At 60.3% G+C, this 25,632-nt stretch overlaps 1 protein-coding gene across 1 annotated transcript in view; it reads right to left on the bottom strand.

The window, feature by feature from the left end:
- SCARA5 (scavenger receptor class A member 5) overlaps positions 1-25,632 on the bottom strand; it is a 73,176-nt gene that overhangs the window by 31,610 nt on the left and 15,934 nt on the right. The window lies entirely within an intron of this gene.

Genomic DNA, 25,632 nt, shown 5'->3' with positions numbered 1-25,632 from the left:
GCGGGGATGTTGAAAGAAGAGCGGAAAGAGTGGGGCATGTTTAGTCTGGGGGAAAGGATTAAGGGCAGGGAACGTCTCTTCAAATATTTAGAGGACGAGGGGCGCACGGGGAGGCCAGCGCCCCCACCCAGGGAGAGCAGAGAAAGGGGGCCTTTGTTGCAGCTCGAGGGAGGGGGGTCCCTGTCTGCCTGGCCAGACTCCCAGGAAAGTTCCCTCCGGGTCCGGCCCACGAGAGAGCGAGCGAGCAAGCGGGGCACGAGAGCCGGCCGTCTCCCTCTCTGTGCCCCGAGCGGCTGGCACGCGCCCCCCCCCCCATCTCCCCGGACAGGTCTCATCCCCTCCAGAAGCCTCTCCACATCCCTCGCCACACCCTGGGGCCTCAGAGTCTGGGGCGCCCCCTGTGCTGTGTGAAGACAGCCTTCCTTTCATCTGCGCCCGGTCCTGGGCGGGAGGTTTGGGGCGCAAGAAGGAAGCCCCTTTTCCACACGCCTGCACTCCTCCATCCCAAGAGACAGAGCTGGGGCATTGGCCTGGATGGGCTGGGGGGGGGTTGCAGGGCCCCCCAGGCCTTTCGTGGGACCCCCACTTCCTTCCTTGCTGCCCCCAAAGTCAATAGGGTGGTGGTGGCAGAGCAGGCAATTTTGCCTGAAAACGGGGTGTGCAGAGCAGCACCCCCCCCCCGAGACCTCCTGGGAAGGCAATCTTGCTTCAAGCCCCTCAGCTGCAAGCGCAGGGGCCCCTGGGGGAGGTCCCAGAAGCCCCATCCAGTCCAGTGGATCTGCTCTACACAGGACTCACATGGGCAGTACACTTTCCCGGCACCACCAAATTTCAGTGGTAAGTCGGGGGCCACAGCAGAAGGCAGAGCTGTGCTCAGCTTTGGGGGCACTGCATTCTTCCAGCAGAGCCAGAAGTGTGGCTTCTGGATCGAGAGAGGTATTACTACCACTCTACACGACTCTGGTGCGCCCGCAACTGGAGTATTGTGCTCAGTTTTGGGCCCCTCATTACAGAAAGGATATAGCCAGGTTGGAGTCAGTGCAGCGTAGGGCCACAAGGTTGGTGGCCGGTTTGCAGGGGAAGCCGTATGAGGCGAGACGGAGGGAACTGGGTCTCTTCAGGCTGGAGAAGAGGAGACTCAGAGGGGATCTGTTGGCGACATGCAGGTATGTGAGGGGGTGTCACATGGAGATGGGTGGAGACCTGTTCTCCCCTGCAGAGGAGGGCAGGAGGGGCTCCAATGGCGCAAAGCTCAGGGAGCCAAGGTTCAACTTGGATGCCAGGAAGCACTTCTGATGGTTAGGACCCCGAGGGTGTGGAATGGGCTTCCCTGGGAGGTGGTTGAGGCCCCATCGGGGAGGGTGTTCAAGGACAGGCTGGACGTGCACATGGTGGGCATGTCGTGAGTGGAGCCAGCTGGAGCCGGGGGTCAGACTAGATGGCCCGGGAGTCCCCTCCTCACTCGCGCTGTTCCTAGGTTTCTCTGTTACGCTCTTGGCAATACGGCATGGTTGTGCCGCTCCTGGCCATGTGGATAAGGCTTGCACAGGAGGACTGGGAATGCCTTCGGATGCGCTTGTCCGGAGGCAGCCTCGCCCTTCCGTTCCTCAGCAAGCCAGCCACGCAATACTATTTTCATTCACGTTCCGGATGCCCTCCCACAACACACGCACACAATTTCCTCTAACGGGAGGTTGTGGGGGTCAATGGAGGTGCAGGTAAAAAATGGAAACTGACAATAAACAGGAATGGATACAGGGTGTGACTCCCCACGGAAGTTTAGGATGTGCAGAAATAGCACATTTTGCTATACCAGAAAAAGCCCATTTCTCCGGAATTATAGACGTCTCACCTCGCCCTCCAGGACAGAGAAGAATTCCAGTAAGAACTCAAGCAGCCTCCCTACAGATGCACTGGACTGCAGTGCCCATGATCTGCCCGCCATGGGATGCTGGGATCTGTAGTCCTACTAATTTGAAGGGGGCAGAGTGAGCCATTGGAGTAGATGTCCAGTGTCGGGGAGCCTCGATGGAGCCGCGGGACAGGACACCTGGGTTCAGTCAGGAAAGACCCCTTTCGCCTTGGACCTCCGCAGTTTTGTGGAAAGACCACCCAGGCCCCCTGCAGTGACTTCCGACAGCCTGCTCCCAGGTTGTGGTCTCCACCGCCAACCACAAGCTTTTGGAACATATACAGAGTGTTTTATGGATTCTGAGTCACATGGGCCCAGCAGCTGGGCAGTTGATGATGAAACAAGGGGGCACAGTCAGGAGAAGGTGAGGGGTCTGCAGAGGGGGCTCATGCAATGGCGTTTGATTGCAGGAGATCAACATAGGGACCACTGAGGCACGGGGATTCCCGTGGGTCTCGGCATGCAAATGAGGGGGACGGCAATGCTGTTCACCTGGCAGCCTGACCAGCTCTCACTGATGGGCAAAACAGCAGCCCTGGCAGCTCCTGGGGGAGCCATCGGGTCCCACTGATGAAGTAACAGCAAATGCCGAACGGTCACCTGGCTTGGGATTTTTTGGGGAGTTTCCTGAGAAAGGGGTTCAGCTCTGATTTTACAACCCAAAGGAACATATAAGCAACCTTTTCCTACCAGGATTTCTCTGAATTTTCCCAACAACAGCTAACTTGAGGATGCCAGGAGTAGAAGTGCTGCCAAGCAGCGATGCTTGCAATCCTGGGCACCTTTCGGCAGCAAAATGGCTTGACAGCTCCCAGTGAGGGCCACGCACGGGCCCCCGGAGCTGGTCCCTGGTGCCATCTGCAGGGCTGCTGGGGACGCATCCTTCCCTGGCTCCTCCTCCGGCCAATAACGGGGTGTGGTGGAGGAGACCCGGGTCCTTCTTGTGTCCTATTATTGTCTGAATTTCTATACCGACCAGCAGCCTGCCAACAAGAGCCCTGCAGGCTGCCCCTTCGCTGCCCAGAGGCGGTGGGGAGAAGCGGCGTGCCAGCTTGGAGTGGCGCTGAGAAGGACGCCCCACGGAAGGCGGGCACCAGGGAGAGTCCCTCCTCGGAGGCCCTTGTCCAGGGTCTTGCTTGTCCCACCCCCAGAAGCTCTGGCCTTCCCAGCAGAGAAACGGACTCAGCTGCTGAGGGATGGGGAGAAGCCGCCTGAGGCATCGGCTTTGAGAGGCTGGAGACACAGCAAACACACACGACGCCAGCCCCGAGCGAGCGAGCAAGCGAGCGAGCGAGCGACACGAGGAGAGAAAGCACGGCCGATTTCAAGTCCAGCAGAGAGGCGGCTCTGAGTCCACAGGCCGGATTTCAAGGGCCTCCCCGGGTGCTTCGGGCTGGGATCCACCTGGGAGGAACCGAAGCCACTGCTAAGCAACCAGTGTTGTGTGTTGAGCAGCTGGGCCAGTGCTGGCGGATGTCGTGCCGGGAGGGTTTCTAAGAAATGAGGCCGAGGACGGAGAGCCAAGGGCGTGGGGTGGGGCGCGGCTCTCCCCTGGGGCTGCTCGAGGATCCAGGCCCAAAACTAGACACAGCTTAAGTGGAGGGGCATCAACACATTTGTCCCATCGTTCCAAATCCCGGTCGGCCTGCATCGCTCCGCCGCGCTCCAATGCAGCCCCTTCCCTGCGCATAATACAGGGCCAGCTGCAGAAGGCGCATGGTATACACCCCCCTTTCATTTCTGGGGGGCTTGAAATTTACTGCCCATTCCCCAGAGCAAACCTGGGGCAGGCTGGGATGGAAGCCAAGCCCAACCAAATAATAATAAAATGGTAATTACTGAAAAGATTATTAGACTCGACCCGGCCTCCAGCTCCTGGCGAGGCGCGCTCTTGTTTTTAGAGAAAGCGAAGATATTCCTGGAGCACATCTGGTTCACATCAGCCCGTGGGGGTGCTGCACGCAGAGGATGTTCATGCATGCGTGCACACGCGCACACGACATCACCGGTGCGCAAGCCCTTCCGCTGTTCTCGGCGGCGCTGCCGCGCAAGGCAGGCCACAGGGTTTGGGCCCTGGCTTCCCCTCGAGGACCGAACATGCCGTGGGTCACCAAGAGGATTCACCGGGGGATCGCCATCGCTATGGAGGGATGGCGAAGGGCCAGCCCAGCGATCCGTTCCATCCACCTGCTACTGTGACCTCGTTCCCCCGGGGAATTTCCAACATCGCGTTGCAAGCACATCACCGCCATCAGCATTATGGTTTTGAAGTCCAGTCCTGACCCTGACCGCAGAATCTCCAAAGCATCTTCTGCCCTCTGAGTCTTGATTGAAACCTCCCAGACGTCACTGCCTCAGTTTCTCCCACAACCTTCTATGGCTGCTGGGGATCTTTAATCGATATTGCTCCTGTCACACCTCTTGGACTCAGTTCAACGTGGCCCTCACCCCTCCACCTTCTGGAGGTCCTACATGCATCCCACTTCGCTGAGTGCCATGCATTCTTTGGAGAGCTGAAGGGCTGCCTGTCCAGACCACCAGCCCCCGGCCTCCCAGTGTGTAGCAGAGGATTCTGGGTGCAGATCCAGGACGGCCAGTGCCTTCTCCGGGGCCCTTTCAGCTGGAGGAGGCAGCCTCAGTGTGGTTCCTCTGGCTCAGAGGTAAGTTACCATCAGAACCTGCATCTTCCTAGCCTCACCAGTATCAAACTCAGGTGGGGCCCTTCGACAACCCAGGCAGCTCCTCTGAGGTGACCAACCTACAGTGCTCCTTGACCTGCCCATGGCTTCCGCCGGCTTTGGCACCTCGCTGAGACAACACTGCCCTGCTGCCTTGGTAAGGCGAAGCTGCAGCCGGCAGGATCCAGATGGCGCTCTCCAAGGTCCTAGTTTCTTCTTGACTTGAGTTGGGTACCCAGTTCCCCTGCAAGTCTCCCAGGACCTCAAACGGGAACACTGTCCGGTCCAAGACCATCTTAACGATAACGGTAACGAGCTATAAAAGGCCTCAGAGCCGCTGCAAGCACCTGGGGAGCAGACTGTGCGGCAAGCTCGCTGGCCACCCAGCATCTTGCCCTCCGGACCCCGTGCATCCATTTAGTTGACACGGCTAATCGGGGGCCACACACATCCCACCCATGAATGAGTGCAAGCTGCCCTTATAACGCCTTGCCTTGCGCTTGTCAGACTTTTCCCTGGAAAGCTGGCAGCATAATTCCCAAGTGGATGAGTGACCCGAGGCAGAACGCATGTCCTGACTGTGTGACAGGCACGTGTGCACGGCAACTTCAGGCCACCCAAGCCCTGTGGAATTGCATGTGCTCCTGTGCAAACCTTTGGCTGGCCCTGGCTGGTCATGCCACCAACCCGCAACCATGCAGGAATCCGTTGCAGAGCACGGGGGTCCGTACTCTATAGTCACCTTCTGCCAGATGTGCCGGAGCACGCTTCCCATAATCCTCCAGCCAGCCAAGCTTATGGGAGTTGTGGTCCAGTAATCCGAGGGGCATCAGGTTGGGCAGCTCTCCTGCAGGGGCTGCGCCGAGCCAAGGGACCACCGCCCACCAGGGCAGCCCCGTGGAAACGATCCTGCGCTCACACCCTTGCGTGACTGCCTCCTAGGCCACATGTTCCTCCCAGGGCAGTGCATGATGGGGCGGGAAGAAGCCTGGGCAAACTTAGCTCATGGTGGTTCTTGGCCAACAAGACTGTCCTCTGTGGTCTGCCAGCCTCGTGGACCTCCTGCCCTGGCCCCACTCCTGGGCGGATTCCCCTGTATCTTTCTTGCATCTTGAGCACTGGCACCTACTAAGCATGACTGAATTGACGCTTTTGAATTGTGGTGCTGGAGAAGACCCCTGAGAGTGCAGAGATCCAACCGGTCAGTCCTAGAGATCAACCCTGACTGCTCCTTGGAAGGCCAGATCCTGGAGATGAAGCCCAAATACTCCCTGGAGAAGAGCCTGATGCTGGGAACGATTGAGGGCAAAAGGAGAAGGGGCTGGCAGAGGATGAGGGGGCTGGATGGGGTCACTGGGGCAGTGGGAGTGGGCTTGGGTGGACTCCGGGGGATGGTGGAGGAGATGAGAGCCTGGCGTGCTGAGGTCCATGGGGTGCGGAGGGTCAGGCACAACTTTGTGACTGAACAACAACACAATGAGTGTGACTGACGCTGCAGGATCATGGCAGCATCTCCTTCCACCTATTTCCACAGTAAATCCCCAGTACTGTTGGGGCTTTCAGAGTGCATCTGTCTTCGGAGGAACCCTGCCGTCCTGCATTCGGGTCCTTCTCAAACGAATCTGTTCGCCCAGGGCAGGCAGCTGTGGTATCTTGCACCTCTCCCCGCTCGCTCCCCGGAGAAGAGCGCCAGCCCCACCTCTGCCCCACTGCCACCAGGTGGTGCCAGTGACAGGATTCGGGGGTGTGGATCCGTCCAAAGCATCCGCAGGTCCCCAGGTGAGCAGAAGTGGGGTGTGCCCACCGGGGCACCTCTTGGGGCTCCATGGGGAGCCCAAAAGGGAGGATTTGGCCCGGAGCTTGAAGTTCTGTTCCCCTGATGATAATCAGACCAGAAAGCTGGCACGGTGGGGATCACAGCTTCTGCGTACGATGAGCAGCGTCTGTCCCGCGGACGCATGACCGGGATGATGGGGCTGCCTTCTGGTTCCAGGTGGCTTCACTCGGAGCCGGGCCAGGGCAGGGAGCCATCGGCCAGGGCGCGAGAAAGGAGAGAAGCCAGCCCCGCAAGCCCCGCCACACGCTCTGCGAGAACCCTGCGGGGGGCGGGGGGGGTCTGCACCATCTTGTCAGTCTCAGCACATCTGCCCGAGGCGGAAGCATGGCTGCTTTTTGTGCAGAAAGGCGAGGGCCGGGGGAGGAGAAGGGGCTTTTCGGAGAGGCGAGAGCCATCCCGCGGAGAGGGCCGTGCGTGGCCCTGCCCAAGCCCAGCAGCTCGCGCCCCCGCTGCCTCGCTCTCTCCACATTCCCTGGCTCCAAACTGCGGGGCTGGAACGCCGGGCGCTGGGGCGGGGAGTCTGGACCGAAGACAAGAGCGGGATGCGGCATTTTTTAAGAAATGAAATGCAATATTGGTCTGCAGCCGATTTGGAGAGGCACCTGGAAGATCCTGCTGGCTCCAGACAAGCTGGTGGGACCTGCCTTGCCTCAGGAGACCCCACGCCCTGGGGGACGAGGGGGCTCTGCTTCCTGGTTCTCAGCGGGGCCTTGCAAACGCAGCATCGGAAGTCCTGCGAGCAGGCGAGCAGCCCGGGGGGGGGGGGGCAAGCCCCTTGCAGCCCTTTGCTTGTGGATCAGAAAAGGGCTGGCAGGTGGGGTCGGAGGCACCTGGGCATGTGCAGAATTATCCCTGCTAGGACAATGAGTCCAGGAAAAGGGAGGAGAGCAGAGCAGCCCACAGGCAAATACTCCCCAGGGGTGTTTAGGGAACTCTTTCCTTGCAGAGGGGAGCGCCAGGCCATGGCCCCACGCCCACAGCCTAGCTCAGAAAGGGCTCCCCCCCCGGCAGCCCTGCCCCCAGGCCCATCTCTGGCAGCAGCTCAGCTCCATGGCCTTAAGGGCCCACCCTGCTTAGGACCTGAAGGGGCGCCGCAAGAGCAAGCATCACCTGGCACCTGCCAGGGGCCCCCGCTGAGCCGGGCCCCACGGACAATAGCCCACGGGGGCTGCCCCTGCTCTGGAGCTGGCAGTGGTGGGGGCAAGAAGGGGCCCCTGCGCGCTCGTCGCCTCTTCTCCTGGCCAGGGAACAGAGGGGCGAACCGGCAAACCACGGTTGTCTGGGTTCCGCCGTGAGCCCCATCCCGACTCACGTCCGAATCAGATTGTGAGACGTGCAGCTCTCTTTCCTCCTGAAGAAACGGCCTCTGGGTGGATGCACGTGCCTAGAAGTGTTCGCATGTTCTTCCCTTCCACCAAGCAAAGCACACTGAGCTGCATTTTTCACGCACGTTTTCCGGGCACAGGCATGCGGTTGAATGTTCGGGGGGTTTCGTGCTCATTTCCTTCGGCCTGCAACTCACACTGCAAGCTCGGAAACGTGCGGAGTCCAACCCCGGATCTTGCCAGAGGCGGCGTTCCCGCTGGAAGGCGCAATCGGGCCAGGTCCCCATCTCAGCCAAACTGGAAGCCATTTCTGAGGCGGGGGAGGGGGGGGGGGAAGCCGCGGGAGGGGGGGAGGGGCCGGGGGGGGGAGGGGGGGGGGGGGGGGGGGGGTGTCAAGGAGGCCGGCTGGGCCCAGCACCCTCCAAGACCCAGGGCAGCTGCAGAGGGGGCAGGAACACCCAGAAAGCACCCTCCTCACATACTGGCTTGCCCCCATGGGGGTCTCTTGGCACCTCACCAACTCCCCCCTTATCACAGCTCCTGCCACAACCGGCTAATCCACGTTTAGCTTGGATTACGGATCCCTTGGGGGGTCGTCGCGGCTTGGGCAGAGGGCTGGGATGGTGCGATTCTCAGCAAGCTCAGAGCGCCGTCTGGCTAGCATCCCTTGGTCCTCTCCTTCCTGCGAGGTGGTGCAAACTCTCCTAGCCGCCCCCCCCTCATAACCAGCAGAGTCCCTTCGTCTCCCAGGGAGGGGCTTACGCTGTGCCAAAGTGGAGGTTTCACCAAAGGATTCCGTCAGGAGAGACGAGGTGGATCCGAACGCTCCTTTGCTCCGTTGCTTTAACACAATGCGAGTCCCGGATGCGATCCAAGTGGAATGACATTTGGCAGAACGAAACGGAGCAGAAACCAGCAACCCAAAGCCACGCTGGGGAGGGGAGGCTGCTGTTCTTCCAGGGTGCAAAGACAGCCAGTGCGTCAGGAGCCCGCATGTTCCTGCCTGGCCACAGGCAGGGGCGCTCTCACAGGGGGGCCACAGGTCGCCCGCTCCTGCTTTGTTGGGACCAACCGGGAGCTTTTTGGCCCCCTCGAGTCAGCGGGTTCTGGGAGCCCCTTTCAACTGCCTGTTTTTGGTGCCCCTGCCCTGCCAGAGCCGCAGCTGGCCAGAGGGGCCCAAGAGGGGCGGGAGATGATGCCACTGGAGGCGAGCGTGCAGGACCAGGTGGGAGGCGGCTTTGCCCCCACCCCGGTCAGCTCCCTGGCCCCAGTTTGGTGTGCATGCTATGTTATGGCAAAGGCCTGTTCCCCCTGCAGAGGAGGAGAGGAGACTCACAGGGGATCTGTTGGTGACATCCAGGTGTCTGAGGGGATGTCACACGGAGGTGGGGAGAGACCTGTTCTCCCCTGCAGAGGAAGGCAGGATGCACTCCAATGGAGCAAAGCTCAGGGAACTGAGGTTCCATTTGGATGCCAGGAAGCACTCCCTGACAGTCAGGACCCCGAGGGTGTGGAATAGGCTTCCTCAGGAGGTGGGTGAGGCCCCATCGGTGCGGGTGTTCAAGGACAGGCTGGATGTGCACGTGGTGGGCGTGTCGTGAGCGGAGCTGGCTGGAGCTGGGGGTCAGACTAGATGGCCTGGGAGGTCCCTTCTGCCTCGCCCTTTCCATGTTTCTATGTAACATTTAATCATGCTTCCCATGAATGTGCCGGCACAGACAGGTCTCCCTGGACCTCCTTCCAAAGGTGGGCATTGCACGGGCCGCGCTCTGCTCCTCCGCTTCGAAGGCCCGGCCTCAGTGACGTGCCGCATGCTTTGCCCCAAGGAGCACTACTGCACATTTCCATTTTTTAAGGGCTCCAAGACGGGACCCCAGGGATCAGTTTTTTCCTATGCGCCAGTAAGCCCAAGAGCTCCAGTGCTCACCACGGCTCAGCCACGCGCCGGAGCCACCTGGCAGCGTGGACCCTTCCGTGAGCAAGCCCCAGCCCGGGCCTCCGAGGGGTCCAGATGTCCAGCCACAGCACCAGTAAACGGGCGGTTTTCACTGCCGACCGATCGCACTTACAGGTGCAACCCGCCACGATGGGCGAGGACAAGCAAGGGCGAGAGCTTCTGTGACGAATACATGCTGCCCCGGCGAGGCCATGCAGCTTGCTCTGAGCTGAGCGCGCCGATGCCAGCCCGGGGGGAGGGGGCGCGCCCATGCCGTGGCGCTAACGTGGCCCTCGCGGGCGAGGCCATCACCCCACAACGGTGGCGCAGTGTGAGGCGCCCTCCCCTCGGGATTGCGGGTTTGCACATTCTGTTCTATCAGTGTGTTTATTTTTAAAAGTCGCCCTTCTTCCCAAATCGGCCGGACGAATCCTCTTTGTCTGTGTTGTTTTTGCAATTGGACCCGGCACTTGGCAACCCGGTTAGTTTGAAAGGATTCGAGGAGGGCTGAATTCTCCAACCTGTGGTTGAAGCCCAAGGTCCAAAACAAGCCCCCTCATCCTTTTCTAAAGCAGGGTGCACATGAACCACCAGAGTCCGGTCAGAAATTCCAGTTCAAGCAGGTTGGCTGCTATTAGCTGGTCCTCTGGGCCAAGAAGAACCAGCGCCTAACAAGCCGAGAGAACAGGCTGAATCCTCCAAGCCTCTGCCGTGACACATACGCTGCTGCTCACAGGGCTGGCCCCACCAAATCCAAGGACACAAGGCACGTGGGGGGCGGGGCGGGGGGCCTTCTCTCAGAGACACACGGTTCCTCAGAACATGTCCAGGTTCTTCAGATTCCACCTCAGAGCTGGTTTTGACTCCCGTCTGTATCCGGTGGTGAGCGTTGGGCTTTGTTTTCTATTTTTGGCATGAGAACTCAGGCGTACCCTCCAGCGTGTTTTCCCAATGCATGCATCGCTTGTGCACGTTTCAAAATGTGTGCATGTCACCCCTTTGCTTAAAGCACGTCTTTGCACATTCTGCAACAGTATGCTTAATTTTGCCTGGGGGGTTGTCTCAGCAGCTCAGAAATGGACTAACTTCCACCGCAGGCCGCTTCTTGGGAGACCCACACTGGGAACACTCTGCTCGGACTGGACCGAGGTGCATTTCTCACATGCATTTCCCCAGAGAAGGCGGCCGGGTGGAGAGGTTCTGTATGGCTGACCGAATCCAAAGGTGCAGAGCGGGGCTTCCAGATGCTTCGGATGGGCTGCTCCGAGCACAACCGATCCAGAGACTCGATGACGCACAGCAGCAAAAGGTCCCGGGAGGCACCTTCAAGGTTAACCTTTAAGTTTTGGGCAAAAGTGGGGATTTTGCAGAGTACAGTCCCACAATCATCATCTGCATGGAGTGTTTTTGTGTGGCCAACTGTACACACACACTCACACATGGATGGTGGTCATAGGACTGTAAACACCGAGGTCGGAAGAAGCTGAAATGCAGAAAGTACAGACGGTCAAGATTAGCTGATTACTGTGGCCACTCACAAACGAGTTGTCGGCGGTAACAGAAACATCCTCGCATCCGAGGGTAGAGTCACTCATGCAGCCCAGTTAAGAGGAACCGGCAAATGTTGACACGTACCCTCAGGCATGCAAGCACACACAGGAAGTCGTTGTCCCCATTCAAGCCTCCGGAGACGGCGGGCGCCGCACCTCTGGATGGATTGGTGCCCATGCGCTTTGCACTGAGGATCGCTTAACTTAACGCAGCCGATCCTGCTTGAGTGACATCTTCCCTGATTTCGCTTTGGCAAACATCTCGACCCAATTAGCAAAGCGGATTCTCCCCGCCAGCGCGGTCCCAGAGGAGAGCACAGCGAGGCTGCCGAGCCAGTCGGCTGTGCGGCGCTCGGGGAACCGGGCAGGCCTCAGCCAGGAGCCGGCGCAGCGCTCCAGCTAACCCGCAGGGAGCTCCGTGCACAGCCTCCGCTTTGCCCCAGCCTGGGGACCAAGGACGGGATGGGCTTTGCACGAGAGAACAGCAGCCCGGTTTCCTCTGAAAGCGCAACTCAGGGCAAAAATCCAGGGCAGAGGAAAAAAGAATTGAAGGAAAAGGAGCCAGTGAGACTTAGCCGAAGATTGTCTCTGGGTCCACCAGGTAGCGGAGGAATCCCGAGGAAGGAGGGCAGAGTCATAGGACTTTCATGAAGTTATTCCCTTGGCAGAGAGCAGAAATGCCGTTGTTCTGGAGCGTGTGTGCCAGGTCGAGGGAGGCCGGCGGCGTCCGCAGACTCCACCAGAGTGGCCTGCCAGGGCTGGCGACGGGGAGCCAGATGATCAGAGCCGAAGGAGAGCCCTGACGCCTATCGGACCCGAGGTCCACCCGGTCCAGCCTTCTGCTCCCCCAGACGGCCCAGTAGGGGGCCCAGAAGAGGGACAGGATGGTACCACCCAGAGCTGTGGGGTCACCCAGCAACGGGGCCCAGAGTCCTTCTGCCTGGGCCCCGGGGTCAGTGTGAAGCCACCAGGACCAACAGCGCTGGACGCTCTTCTCCCCCAAGATGGAGGCCGGTTACGCACGGTCTGAAGAAGCGCACCCCTTCCTCTCTTCCCGCGCCTCGATCCAAAGGGCCGCCCCATGTCCTGTGTAACCTCTCGCTGGCTCACGCACCGGCTTGCCTGGGCTCACGCGAGGGCACAGAAGCACCTGCGGCTGGATCGGGCCCAGGGGCCTCCAGCTCAGCCTTCTGTTCCGGAGGGGCCCTCTGGAGGAGCCAAGGGAGCCCCAGGAAGGGGCCCGAGGGCCGCAGTCCCCCATGCGTGTTCTGCCGCAGTGGCGCGCAGAGGCGGGGTGCGTCCGGTGCTGGAGGGCAGGTCCGTCCTCCCAACAAGCAGCTGTGGAGAGCCCGTGCCCTGCCCTGCCCTGCCCGGGCTGCACTAAGACTTCAAGAAGAATGAACACGGAGAAGAACACGGATCGTGGGAAAGGGGTGGGAAGGACCCCTGGCGTGAGCCGGGCTGAAGGCCCTTCTCTGCTGTGCAGGTGGCCAGGGACCGCCTGGGCAGAGGTCAGGCATGGGGACCGCAGCCCGGCAGAGCGAGGCGGAAGAGCGGCTCTCCCCGGCCTGCTCTGCAGGGCTGTCTCCCTGGGGGAAGGGCTTCCCCTGAGCTAGGGAATGGCAAGCAAGGCCAGCACCTGGGCTTTCTGGCCAGGGGTGCCGCAGGGGGTCCCACAACCAGAGCTAGGGGCACGCAAGACTTGCGGGCCTCCCTGCAGAGGTGCCACTGGCCCAGTGGATCGGGCACCCGGCTGGAGAGGGCGTGACATGCCGCTCTTGCGACCAGGACCCCTGCCCTTCCTGAGCTGGGGCCCGGCCTCTTGCCACGAGCGCGGGAGATGTCCCGGAAGGTCAGCCTGAGGCCCCCCTTGTGTATCCTCGCAGGATGTCCGTGCACACATCCTGTGCCAGCACGGGCCCCTCTGTGGACCAGCGCTGGCCGCCGGACCTGCTTCTCTTTCTGGCACCCAGACTGAGTTGCCCCCGGCCACCCCCCCCCCTCGCTCTTTTCCCCCTGGCCAAAACCGAGCTCAGTGCCACTGGCAGCCTCCTCTTTCGGCCGCTTGCAGGGTCTTGCCACTCAATGGCCAGCCCCATCTTTCCCTTCCAAGAACAGGGCATCAGCAGGGGCAGCGCTCGGCATGCTTGCCCCCCCCCCCTGCTCCAGCAGGGCCCGTCTGCCTGCAACTGCAGCTGAGCCCAAAGAGAGGAGGCCTTTGCTCTGCGTTCAGCTTCAGCTTGGCACACGTGACGGTTGCAAAGCGCCTCTGGGGGACTTTTGGGTGTCCCCTCCACGTCCCAATCCTGCAGTTCACAGCTCGGAGAGGGAGCGCGCGAGCTGCACAGAAATCCCCACAGGCTGACTGCACGGTGGAAAACTCACAGCAAGAGCAGTCTTAGCCAGCCCTTTGATAGCGTTCTCCTCCAGGCAGCTGACGGGCACAAACCTATCCAGTCAAACCAATCAAACAGAAACGGCAGAGCGGTCCTGTTCGAAAACCACAGACGGCTAAAGGAAAATCCAGGATTTCGAAAGCCCGGGAAAATTATGAGGTTCCCTGCAAGTGGCTCCTCAAATAAACGCCTCCGTGAAAGGGGGATTCCACGGGCTTGTGGTTCTGCCCACATCCCGGGATCGTCGCCAAAGGCCCTGCTCCGCACAGCCCCACACGCCGTGCCCTGGCGGGGGACCAGTCGCGGGGGGCCTTTTCCATGCTGGCCCCCGGTTTAGAATTCCTTCTCCAGAGGAGTCTGCTCAGGCCCTACTTTCCTGCACCGGGCAGTCTAATTCTCTCTGCTTTTTAACTCAGTCGACCTTTGACTGCCCGATTGTACTTCCAAACTCTTTCATCCCAATAGCTCTATATTTTTAGGTATTTTTAGTGGTTGTCACTTCAATGCTTTTAGTTTTCATCATCTGTGAATTGTATTGTTGTTGGTGTTCTTAATTTTGGTGGTATTTACTGGATTTTACTGATTTTATTGAGTTTTATTCTGAGTGGAAGCTGGTTGATGTACGTTACCCTGAAAGATTTTGGGTGCAGGGCAATGTCAAACTGAATGAACGGGTGCATACACAGGCAGGGTGCACAGTGGAAAAGAATCTGTCCCCTGTTTCATTAACGATTAGATACATTTTAAAAGGGAATTTGGCAAATTCATGCAGGCGGAAGCTCTCTGCGCCTGCTGTGAGAGCTGATGCGGTGGCTTGAGAACTGGACTGGGGACCTGGCAGACCCGGGTTCTAGTGCCTGCTCAGCCATGGAGCTCCCCGGATGGCTTCGGGCCAGTCACTCACATTCAGCCTGGCCTACCTCACAGGGTTGTCGTCGTCGTGAGGATAATGTGGAGCTATGCAAGCCATCCTGCATCACAAGGGGAAAAGGGGGAGAGGAATGCAGTGTGATAATAGTAATGAATAATAAATAGTAGGCCTGATCTCTCTGCGCTCCTGCAGGATCGGCTGCTGGGGAGCATGGGAGGAGGGTGCTCTCGCAGCACAAGGCTTGCCCGTGCACTTCCCCCGACAGCCTGGGGGCTAGTTTTGCTGTGATTCGCTTAGCGGCTGGCGGCAAATTTTGGCATGATGATCAGCCCAGCAGCGTTGCATTTCCCGAGGATAAAAGCAATAAGAAAAAGATGGCACACACAGCCCCAGCGCTAAAACCCGCTCTCCCTCACGTCGCTCGCTGGAGAGTTAATCATTCCCAGGATCGGTGCCTGGCTGCAGCGGACGAATCCCAGCTCTACCACTCCTCAGAGCGGCCATGACGACAATCGCACCTTTTCTTGTCCGGCTAAACCGCGCGTGAATCACAAAGGCCCTCGCTCGCAGTTGGCCATATGGATGGCCGTTTCTGCAGAGCCAGCGACTCGAATTTTCAACGCTGCATTCTTTTGGTAGCTTGATTCCCCCTCGGGACCCGGCGGGCTCCAAGCCCATCGAAGGCTGGCCTGCGCTGAAGCCGTGGGACACACCGCAGGACCATTGTCCCCGGAGCCGAATTTCTGCTGCTGTCAGCAGAAAGCGTGAAGCCCGGCGGCGGCGTGTCCAACCGTGGCGCACGGTGCCCGGACGGCCGAGCCCCCCGCCTCCAGCTGCGTGCACAGAACTTTACTGGGAGCCTCGCAAAACTTGGCAGCGCTCAGGACGTCCCGGCACAGCCGTAACGGCCACCTACGCCTGGATTCTCTTTTCGGCTGCGGCAGTGTGCTTTGGCCTCGGCAGGAAACAGATGAAGCACCTGGCGTTAATACCCGCTCAGGGCAAACCTGGAGATCCAGCACTGATTCCTGCCCAAAGCAAATCGAGCAAACAAAGAGCTGCTTGGGAAGGAAGCCGAGAGTTTGGCGCGCAACCGGGCTGGACAGAGCCCATGAAGGGACACGGGTATTTTAATCCGCAGCAAGTGACATGCTGGGGCCAAGCAACCGGAAGCCTTTCAATTCACAGAGAAAACACGGCTCACCAAGGAACAGATTGGTCTGGACGCAAAATGGTAAGTGGACCCAAACGGGACATCAGGAAATGCAAAGTCTGGCAACCCAATGAGAACTTTCTGACATGCGAGGGGCTCGGGGTCCTGCTTCCTGTGAGGAAGGGGAGAGGCGTTGTTTCCTGAAAACACACAAGACACGCATGTTGACTGGCTCCACCTTGCGAGGGTTTGTGCATGGCGACGGTTAAAGCAACATTGCTGTTGGTCCTTGTGGCTGTTGGGACACTCCATCAATTCGCCCAGAACTTAAGCGACCCTTTGAAGGAGCACCTTCCAAACTGGAAGGCCTTGCTTGACGGCCCTGCTGAGCTCTTGGAAAGGCCAGACCGGGGCCCCTAGAGGGAATCAATCTGGCCCAGGCTTGGCCTTCCTTTTCTTTTCCTGCCTTCGACTTTCCCAAGCTTGATGGTTGTCTCTGGAGAGCAAGGCAGCCTCGGCTTCATCAGCTCTGCTTCCATGGAAAGCTCTGACTTGAGTCTAGGAGCCGCTTGCTTGCCTTTCTGGCAGTATTTGCAAGGCTCTCCTCTGGCGCCATGTTTCAAACACATCCATTCCCCCGCTGCCAGCTTTTTTCCAAGTCCAGCTTTCAGGTGATCTAGAATGTGAGAGGGTAGCTGATCCCGGCCAGTGAAACATCCGACATTTGACGCTCTCTCCTGGTTCCTTCATTGCTGCCCTTCCCGGGCTCAGCCTTCCTCAAAATTCTTGGCTGCAGCCTCTGCACTGATGACTGAGCTGGGCTACACATGAGCTTTCACAATTTCAATTTCTTCATTGCTGACATTAAAGTTGTGTAATTCTTCTTAGTCATGATCTTTGTTTTCTGAATGTTCAGCCACAGGCCTGCATTTGCATTTTCTTCTTTCACTCTCTGCAGGAGTCCTTTCAGTGGATTGCTGCTTTCTGCCAGTAACAGGGTTTATAGGTATGTGAGGGGGTGTCATGCGGAGGTGGGTCGTGACCTGTTCTCCCCTGCAGAAGAGGGCAGGATGCATTCCAGGGGAGCCAAGATCAGGGAACCAAGGTTCAGTTTGGATGCCAGAAAGCACTTCCTGACAGTCAGGACCCCGAGGGTGTGGAATGGGCTTCCACGGGAGGCGGTTGAGGCCCCATCCATGAGGGTGATCAAGGACAGGCTGGACGTGCACATGGTGGGCATGCCGTGAGCGGAGCCGGCTGGAGCCGGGGGTCAGACTAGATGGCTCGGGAGACCCCTTCCACCTCGCTCTGTTTCCATGTTTCTGTGTTTCTAACCTGCATGCCGTAAATGATGGTTGTAACTTCACTCCTCCTTCCTCTGACCTTAATCCAGCTTTCCTTCCGATATGTTCTGCATACAGATGGAACAGAGAGGGAGATAAAGCACCCTTGTCGGTCACGCTTGCCTTCGGGGGGCTGCCCCCCACCATCCTGACCTCCCAGGAGCAGCTGCCCATGCCATCAGCCACGCTGCAGTCCGGCCCTTCAGCTCCTGCTGGCATGAGTTACATCCGTGTTTTTCAGCCTTGCCACAGCTGGGAACCCCGACGCAGGATTGCCACCCCGGGGACTGCCGAGGCAGAAACAAAAGCACCACACTCATAACGAGGCGATCTGTGCATGAGTCCCGAAACACAAAATGAAAATTCTCCAAAACAACCGGAAGCCGAGCGACGAAAAATGGCAGCGAAAGCACAAACGACCAACATGGGCGCGGAGCTGTCTCTCCCCTCCCTGCTCCCCGGAGGCGCCAGTGCACCCCCACAAACATGGGGCCAAGCGAGGGATCGGTGGGGGCGCACAGTTTGCCCCCACACTGGTCCATGGCGAGCGGGATGTGAGGCCCCACGGCAGAAAACCACCCCGCCACACCCTACGCAGCCTCAGCCTCGATTTGAGGTGAGCGCTTGGCGCACCCTTTAAGAGCTGCTCCCCTGGGAGCTCTTCTCATGCCGGAAGAGGAGGAGAGGCCGCTCTGGGGAATTGGCCTCGGCCGCCACCATCTTGCTGGCGCTGCCCTGGGGACACGGGGGTGGTCTGCAGCCCCGGGACATTCATTTTCCTCGGGACGTCCTGCAGGCAGGCTGCTGCGGCTAGGGCGTGCCGGGGACCACGCAGACCCCCTGGACCTTGGTTCAGGCACTGCCACCTGGGGACAGCTGGCCACCCGGGTGCCACGGCCACGGCACACAGAAGCCCAGCCTTGGGCGCCACACCCCGTAATTCCGTGCCGGAATTCCCACCTTGCCAGGTGCTGCTGGAGACGCTGCCGCCGCCGCAGAGGGGGGCGTCTCCAGCCCTCCCCCTGCTGCCCCTCTGCCAGGACCTCCAGGGACGGTACGGCGTGGGGAGCAAGGACAGGGCTCCCCAGGTAATCCAAGGTGTCAGGAAAGCCCTCAGGGAGGCTTTTCGGCAGGCTGACTGCCCGGGGAAACCTTTCCGGTGGAGACGATGGCAGCTGTTTGCGGGGACTTGTGCTACCAAGATCGGGGGGCGATGGTTCCCCTTTTGGAGACTTGTGCCCCACTCAGGATTCCAACCGTCCCGAAATACTTCCACTCTCTCCGATGTCTGTCCTACTCAATCCCACTTCCACCACAAGACTGTGTTAACGGGGAAAGAAAAGCTCCAGACCATCACAACGGTTTTTCTGACCAAGTCCCACTGGCCTGCGACGCTCTCTTTTTTCCAAAGGAATTTCTGCGGCATTTTTGCTAGGAAGACGATGCTCCACCGTGTTTTCCTCTGTGCTCCGTTTCAGGCTGCACTTAATTGAAGGAGATTGCTTTTGACAAAGCTTCTCAGTGGTGGAGGAAGTGGAAATGCTTCCCAGGTCTTTGTGGACCATCCAAAGCACATTCAGGGAGTCCAATGGAAACAAACATGAACGGAGCAGCCGCAGGCTCGGAGCGCATGGCCTCTGTTATTCTGGTCTCCAGGATCGCGAGAGCGCTGGTTTGCCATGGGGCAGTTCCTGGGCTGTGGCGGCCACATTGGCGCGTGATGCAAAGGGGGGTTTTCGGCACATCCAGCCACTGGATCGTGCCTGCTCCAGGCAGTCGAGCGTGGAGCACAGCCGGGGGGGGGGGGGGGGCTTCCTGCTGGCATGGTTATCCCCCCGCCATAGCATGGAAGGCTTGCCCTCCGTCTCAGAGATGTGCAGGAGGGCAGCAGGTGCGCTGCAGCAGTGGGCCATGGCTGGAGGCAAGAGGTGGGGCCACATCGGCAAAGAATCGGCACATTGTGCGGGAAACTTTCCAGCCCATCGCTGGGCCTTGGGTGTTCCAGCTCGAGGGGGCAGGAAGTCACAGTTGGAGCAGCACCGGAAGACGGGGAACCTTTGGGCACCGCAAGGGCCAGACCGGTCCCGGGCTTGGGTTTCTCCCCCTGGTGATAGGAATGCTCTTTGCATCTACAGTTCTCCAAAGGCCTTAAGATGCAGGAGGAGAGAGTGTAGAGCACCCCCTCTGTGAGTCTGGGGATTTATGGTCTGCCAGAGCATGTGGGGGGCAGGCATTAGTGTGCAGGGTCCGTAGGTCATTGGCCAAGTGCCCCATACAAAGCCTGTTTCATGCATGTCGTGAGCGGAGCCGGCTGGAGCCGGGGGTCAGACTAGATGGCCCAGGAGGCCCCTTCTGACTCGCGCTGTTTCTATGTTGCTATGCTTTTGCGTGCTTCGAGAGCACCCTATGAGATGCTTCACTGGGCTACTGCATGGCAGAACCACTCTTAACAATAAAGACCCCCAGAGAGGGGAGGGGAGGGCCTCTCCCAAGACCCCCTGGGATGCCACGAAAGAGAAGGAGCTCTGTGCATGGCTAGGAACACGATGGGCACATTCATCTCATCCCAACTAGCATCCACGTGGTTGACTGCCCTTATCTATTTATTCATCTGAAGTTTTTATATGCTGTCCCAATACTACAAGTCTCTGGACGGCTTACAAAAAACAAAGCAACTAAAACCAAAAACCGGACATCCGTTCTGTTCACCCATCACGTCTGAGCGGAACGTTTTCCGACGCCCTCATGCAGAATGGTGCTTTGTTTCTCTGCAAAAGAGGAGCAGCCCATCCCAGTGCTGACGCCTTGTTCTGGTCCACCGGCGTAAAGCCCCCAGGCCGTTCAATGGGGCAGGAGGTGTGCTCCGATTCGGCGGGCGGGCGGCTGGCTTCTTGCGACTCCAGCTTGGCCGGTTGTCAAGGCGAGTTTTTGTCCAGCTGGGATGATTTCTGCAGCGTGTGTGTACTCAGAGGGTCAAACCACATGATCCTAATAAGCTCCTTGTGTCCCTGAATCATTCTGGAGCAGGCTTGGAATCCACCTCGTGTTTCCTGGGCACGAGCCAAGCGCTCATTCCTTCCCCGATGGAGGATTTTTCCGTGCAAGCGCTGCCTCGGATTGGGCAAGGACCGCCGGGGGCTTCACCCAGGCGGATGCATCACCTTTCGACCCTCTGCAAAGGGAGAGTGTTAGAAGCAAGCCTAATTCTGAGCAACATACAGTACATATCTGAGCTCGAGTTTCCTGCTACGCGAGGCCCTGGGGAGAATTGCAAAGATATAGGAATTTAGCGGCGTCCTGTGACGATATCCTTGGTGGTAAATAAACCCATCCACCTCGGGGGAGGCCAGAGCTGCCGGGCCTCACACGCAGAACTTCCCGCTTCGACGCAGCGCTTCAGCTTTGGGTGCAGAGGGCAAGTGCAAAGTCACTTTCAGCTGTGGGGCTGAAGGTCTGCAGCCAAAGAGGAATCCCAGTGGATGAAGCCCACAATTTATGGAGTCCGTCACTGCGGACAGTGCTGGATCCGTCCACTCCAGCATCTCTCCCGGTGGAGATGGAGGACGTGTGCCTGATTCAGACCAAGACCAACGCTTGGGCAGAATCGGCCTGCAACGAAGTGGGCTTCCCGCGCAGCCGGGGGCCCCAGAGCCGCTCCAGAGCGTGGCTTCGTTACCGGCATGTTTTGAAGAGGCGGGAGGTGGTGGGACAGAGTCTCTTGGTTTTCTTTCTCTGAAAACTGGGGACGGGTGGCCGGAAGGGGGAGAGGCGGTGCTGTGGGGGCTGCCAGCCCACCCTCAAGTCCCGGAGCAGGTTTCCTCAGGGATTCCGAGGACTGTGCCTTGGGGAAGGGGCGGCGGGCACCCTTCAGTGCTTTCCATGGAAAACCCATTTGACGGATGTTCGGTCGGCTTAAGCGCCCATGCCCTGCATGGATCCTTCTTAAACGCTGCGGGTTTCCTGACTCTGTGATGCTTCCCGAACAGGGTGCGGGAGAGGAAATGAGTCCCACCCTCCATCCCGAATACAGGGCTGCACTTGCTTCCACAAAGCCGGTGTGCCTAATCGTCTGAAATCCCCTTACTTAGTTGTCTCCCTGGGCAGCCTGACATCCTGAGGACAATGCTCCACAAGCAGCGTGGAAGGTGAGCCTGGATCCTTCTGCAGACACCCCCCCAAGTGTATTAAAAGTGCTTCTGCATTTAACCCCCCCCCCCAATCATTCTAAAACTGGGCAGACTGGATTGCCTCCAAAGGGGAAACAGAGAAACATAGAAACAAAGAGTCAGAAGGGGTCTCCCAGGCCATCTAGTCTGACCCCCGGCTCCAGCCGGCTTTGCTCATGTCATCCCCAGCATGTGCTTGTCCAATCTTTCCTTGAACCCCCTCGCTGACGGGGAGTCAACCTCCCCCGGAAGCCTGTTCCACACCCTCGGGGCCCCAACCGCCAGCAAGTCCTTCCTGGCATCCAAGCTGCAGCCCGGTTCCTCGAGCTTTGCCCCACTGGAGCGCGTCCGGCCCTCCACTGCAGGGGAGAACAGCTCAGGGCCCTGCCCCACAGGACACCCCCTCGCACCCCCAGAAGCCGCTAACAGGCCCCCTGGGGGTCTCCCCTCCTCCAGCTGGAGAGACCCCGCTCCCTCCACTCTCCTCCCAGGCAGCCCTCCCAGCCCGGCTCCCATTCCTGTGCCCTGCGCTGGGCCGACCCCGACCTGGCAGTGTCTCCCCACGACGGGGAGCCCAGCACTGGCCACGGTACCCCAGGGGAGGGTGCGCCAGTGCCACCCAGAGCAGTCCTGACACCCCCCTCGACCTGGAAGCCACGCTCCTGGCCAGGTGTCCGCGGGTGGCGTTTGCCCTCTCGGCCGCCGCACCACACAGCTGGCTCACGCTCGGTCTTCTGCCGACAAGGAGCGCAAGATCCTTCCACAGTGCTGCTCTCCCGCCACTCGCCCCCCAACCTGTACCCGTGACACCCACTCCTGGGCCCCACGTGCAAGACCTGGCACTTATGCACGCTGAAGGCCACCCTGCGGTCCCCGGCCCACTCCCACAGCCTGCCCAGGTCCTTCTGGCTCTGGAGCACTGCTCCTCAGTTGGGGCCACTGCCCCCTTAGGCACCGTCCGTGAATTTAGTCAGCAGACTGGCCACCCCCCCCCCCCGGGAAGCTTTCCTTGCAGTTTTTGTTCCATTCTGCCAAGAAATTAAAGGAGTTCCCAACAAGCCCATATATTTATCTAAGGATGGACCTACTAACACATTTATCTATCTGTTAAACAGGCCAAGAACAAAAATTCATAAAACCCCCTAATTTTCTTTCAGCAGGTCTGATTCTGTCCTAAGGGGCTGCTGGGTGCGCAGCTCTGTTCTGTTCTGACCAAGCGGAAAACGTTTATCCATTTAAAAGACTGTCAAGCTAATCCCTCGCAGAGGAAAGGGCTCTGAACTGGGCTGAGCCAACCCGGTTCTTATCCGAAGCACTGGACTGGGACGCAAGCCAGGATCAGGGTCGGGGCACCCTGGGGGGGGCGAGTCCTCGGCAAGGCATGGGGCAGCAGCCCTTCCGAAAGCCCCCTCCCCTGCGTTCACACAAAGCCCTTGTGGCTGATGGGTGTTGCCAGCCACGGGACCAACCCGTCCCCTCGCCTGCCACCCCCAGACCTCCTGACACGCCCCTGAGTGAAGAGCAGGGGCCCCCAGTCTCTCATCTCGGCAAGTGGGGATGGTCCCGCAGCCGCCAGGGGGGCAGAGTGGGGGTCCTTTACAGCCCCCCAGATGTGAGCCTCCGCTGCCTGCTGCTGCCCCTTTAAGGATGCAGCCTTTTAAGAGGACCATCCCACCCCAGCGCCCCCGATCTGCTCTTTTGGGCAGCAGCGCTTTCTCTGTGGAAGTGGGTGGGCGGCTGTTTTTGTACATAATTTCATCCACCTCCTGCAGAAACAACAGTCGCCCGTTTTCCTCCGGGAGAAAAATAAACAGATTGACATGACGACACCCCTCCTGCGAAAGAAGCCCCCTTCTTGACCATGATCAGACGTTGCCCCCCCTGCAGACGAGGGGAGGAGTGGGGAGGGGCAGCGCAGCCGGCAGCACCCGCGCCCCTCTTCTCCTCCTCCCTAACCGGGGGGAGAGACGGGGAGCCTTGTCCAGCTGGGCTCCGGTGGGAAAATGTGCCGTTCGTGGAGCATGCAAAGCGACGGGGTGCGCAGCGATGCCCGACAGGAAAGGGGCTTCTGCGGCCGGCTGCGAGTGTGGCGTGTGCCCAGTGCCCCACAGCTGTGGGGTGCGCCTGGACAGTGGCTGGAACGTGGGGCTCCAGCCTCGGAGCAGCGGCGGCTGTGGGCCGGAGGAGCCGGAGGGCACGAAGGCCCCGCTCGGGCATACCGCAGGCGTGCAAAGCCACAGGTCCGGGGGCTGAACCAGCCCCCCATAGGGCCCCAATCCGGCCCTCTGGGATTTAGGAACGTCAGAAGAAACCTGCCAGCTCAGAGCAGGGCATGGAGTCCAGCGTTCTGTCCACGTGGAGGGATCGCCCAAGCTGGGCAAAGGTGCCGCAGCACCTCCTCACCCATGCTCCCCAGCAGCCAGTACTCAGAGACGTCCAGTCAGATGCTGGAGTCACCCGGGCAGAGCCGCCTTCAAGGCCCCCAGAGGGGATGTGCAGACCGCCCCCCGGGGTAGCGAGTTCTGCAGCAGAACCCCGCACTGTGTCAAGGGTCCCCCCAAGCCGCCCTGAATCCCCCGCCAATCCGCCCCCGGGGTGACGCACCGGTCGCTTGCCTGATCCGCATCCCCACGGGGCAGCCCGTTCCCATCTGGGCCTGTTCTGCTCTTGCGAGGAACCCAAGGGAGCTTCCCCAGCTCCACGCTATCCTCGGAGCAACAACCCTGCGAAGCAGGCCAGGCTGAAAGGGAAGGGCTGGCCCGGGTCACCCTGGGGGCCCCGTGGCTGAGTGGGGGCTCGAACCCGAGCCTGCCCGGTCCCCCATCTGGCTCCCTCTCCACCTGCTCCACACCGGGCATCCTTTCAAACATCTCCAGCCTCCCTTCCAAGCTAAGCGATCCCAGCTGTGGGGCCCGGTCCCCCTGGGGGCATCGCTGCGGCCCCCGGATCAATCCCTCTGCACTTGCTCCGCTCCGTGAGGCTGCGGCAACCAGGGCGGGAGGCAAAATCCCAAACGCGGCAGCACTTGTAGCGATTTCCACCAGTCCTGTTTTCGGTGCCTTTCCTAATGCTCGGCTGCGCACCGGCCTGACACGTCCACCAAGCTGCGCGCTGCGGCCCCCGGCCCCTTTCGCGGTCAGGCGGTGCCAGGCCCAGACGCCCCCCCCCCCAACCCCGGCCCAGCCCTCCGCCTCTCACCTGCCAATCATTTAGTTTCCCAGCTTTGCCAAGGAGGAGAAGAGGAGGGGAGGGGAGGCCACGGAGCAGAGGCGAAAGGGAAACCGTAATGGAAAACTCATGTTCGGAAAGGCCGACATGCCTCGCCGAAGGTTTCAGCGAAGCCGAAGCAGGCTGGTATTCTGCCCGGCCTCCCCCGCCAAGAGCTTCCCCGAGGGGGACTCGGCTCGCCGCTGTGCCCCCCCACACCCCCACACCCCGCCTGCCTGCATCCTCCAGCTGCACTTGCTCTCTGTGCCGCCAGGTCTGGGAAAGCCGGCCAGGTGGCGGGGAGAGGCTGCCCTGGGGGCTCTGGACCGAGCGGGCTCATGAGGAAGGCCGCGGGGGGCAGGGGGGCGGAAGGCCGCGGGGGGCACGAAGGCCCCCTTCTCTTCTCCAGGCACACTCCGTTCGAGGCTTTGATCCCCACGTGAGAGCAAAGCGGCACCCACAAATGGCTCGCCAGCCGAGATACGGGAGAGCGGGGATGCTCTGAGCGCTTGCCCGCTTGTGCGCAGCCACACAACCTCCACGCTCCCTGAAGCGCTCTGGGCAGTTGCCCGGGGCCCCGGGGCCCGGGTCTCAGCCCGGGGGCAAGCCCCTCGGCGCCTGTGGGGATGCCGGCCGAACGGGCAGCCAGGCAGAGCTGGGGAGAGCCCCGGGGAGGGTCAGGAAGCAGAGGGCTGGCACGGGATCTCCGGCGTTGGGGCCTGTCCTGGCTGGGCAGCCGTCCCTTCGCCCAGCCCTCCCGGCCTCCTGGCAGCGTGTGGAGGTGGCCGCTGCCCAGCCCACAGACCCCGACTCCGCGCTGCCGGATGTTCGTGGCCACCCACCAGACCTCGCTTGGCTCGGGCGCGCCTTCCCCGGGCCAGCCGTCGCTCCTCGGCTTCGGCTGGACGGGCCTCTCCGCCCATGGCGGCGCCCAGGGAGCCTGGGTGGTGGTCCTCGCGAGCGCATGGAGTGGCCACCGGCCAGCGGCTCTGGCGGGGGAGGGGGAGGGGGGTGCGTGCTGTGGGGGGGGAGCCTGGCAGCAGAGCGGCAGTTGCAGATCCAGGAAGTGCAAGCACAGCCTTCCCCAACCTGGCGCTCTCCCTGCGCGCCCGGCTCCAGCTCCCAGCGTCCCCAGCCAGCCCCGAGAGCAAGGGCCAGGGGGCACACGTGGCTTCATCCCCGGTTTATCTGGACTGGCTCATGGGGAGCCCCCGGGGATCAAGCGCCGTCAGACTTGGTGCTGCTCGCCAAACGTTCC

The sequence above is a fragment of the Varanus komodoensis genome, unplaced genomic scaffold, assembly GCF_004798865.1.
Source record: "Varanus komodoensis strain SLA01 unplaced genomic scaffold, ASM479886v1 scaffold64, whole genome shotgun sequence".
NCBI lineage: Eukaryota > Metazoa > Chordata > Lepidosauria > Squamata > Varanidae > Varanus > Varanus komodoensis.
Note: the sequence above shows the minus strand (reverse complement) of the source record. Positions and strands in the feature narration are given on the sequence as shown.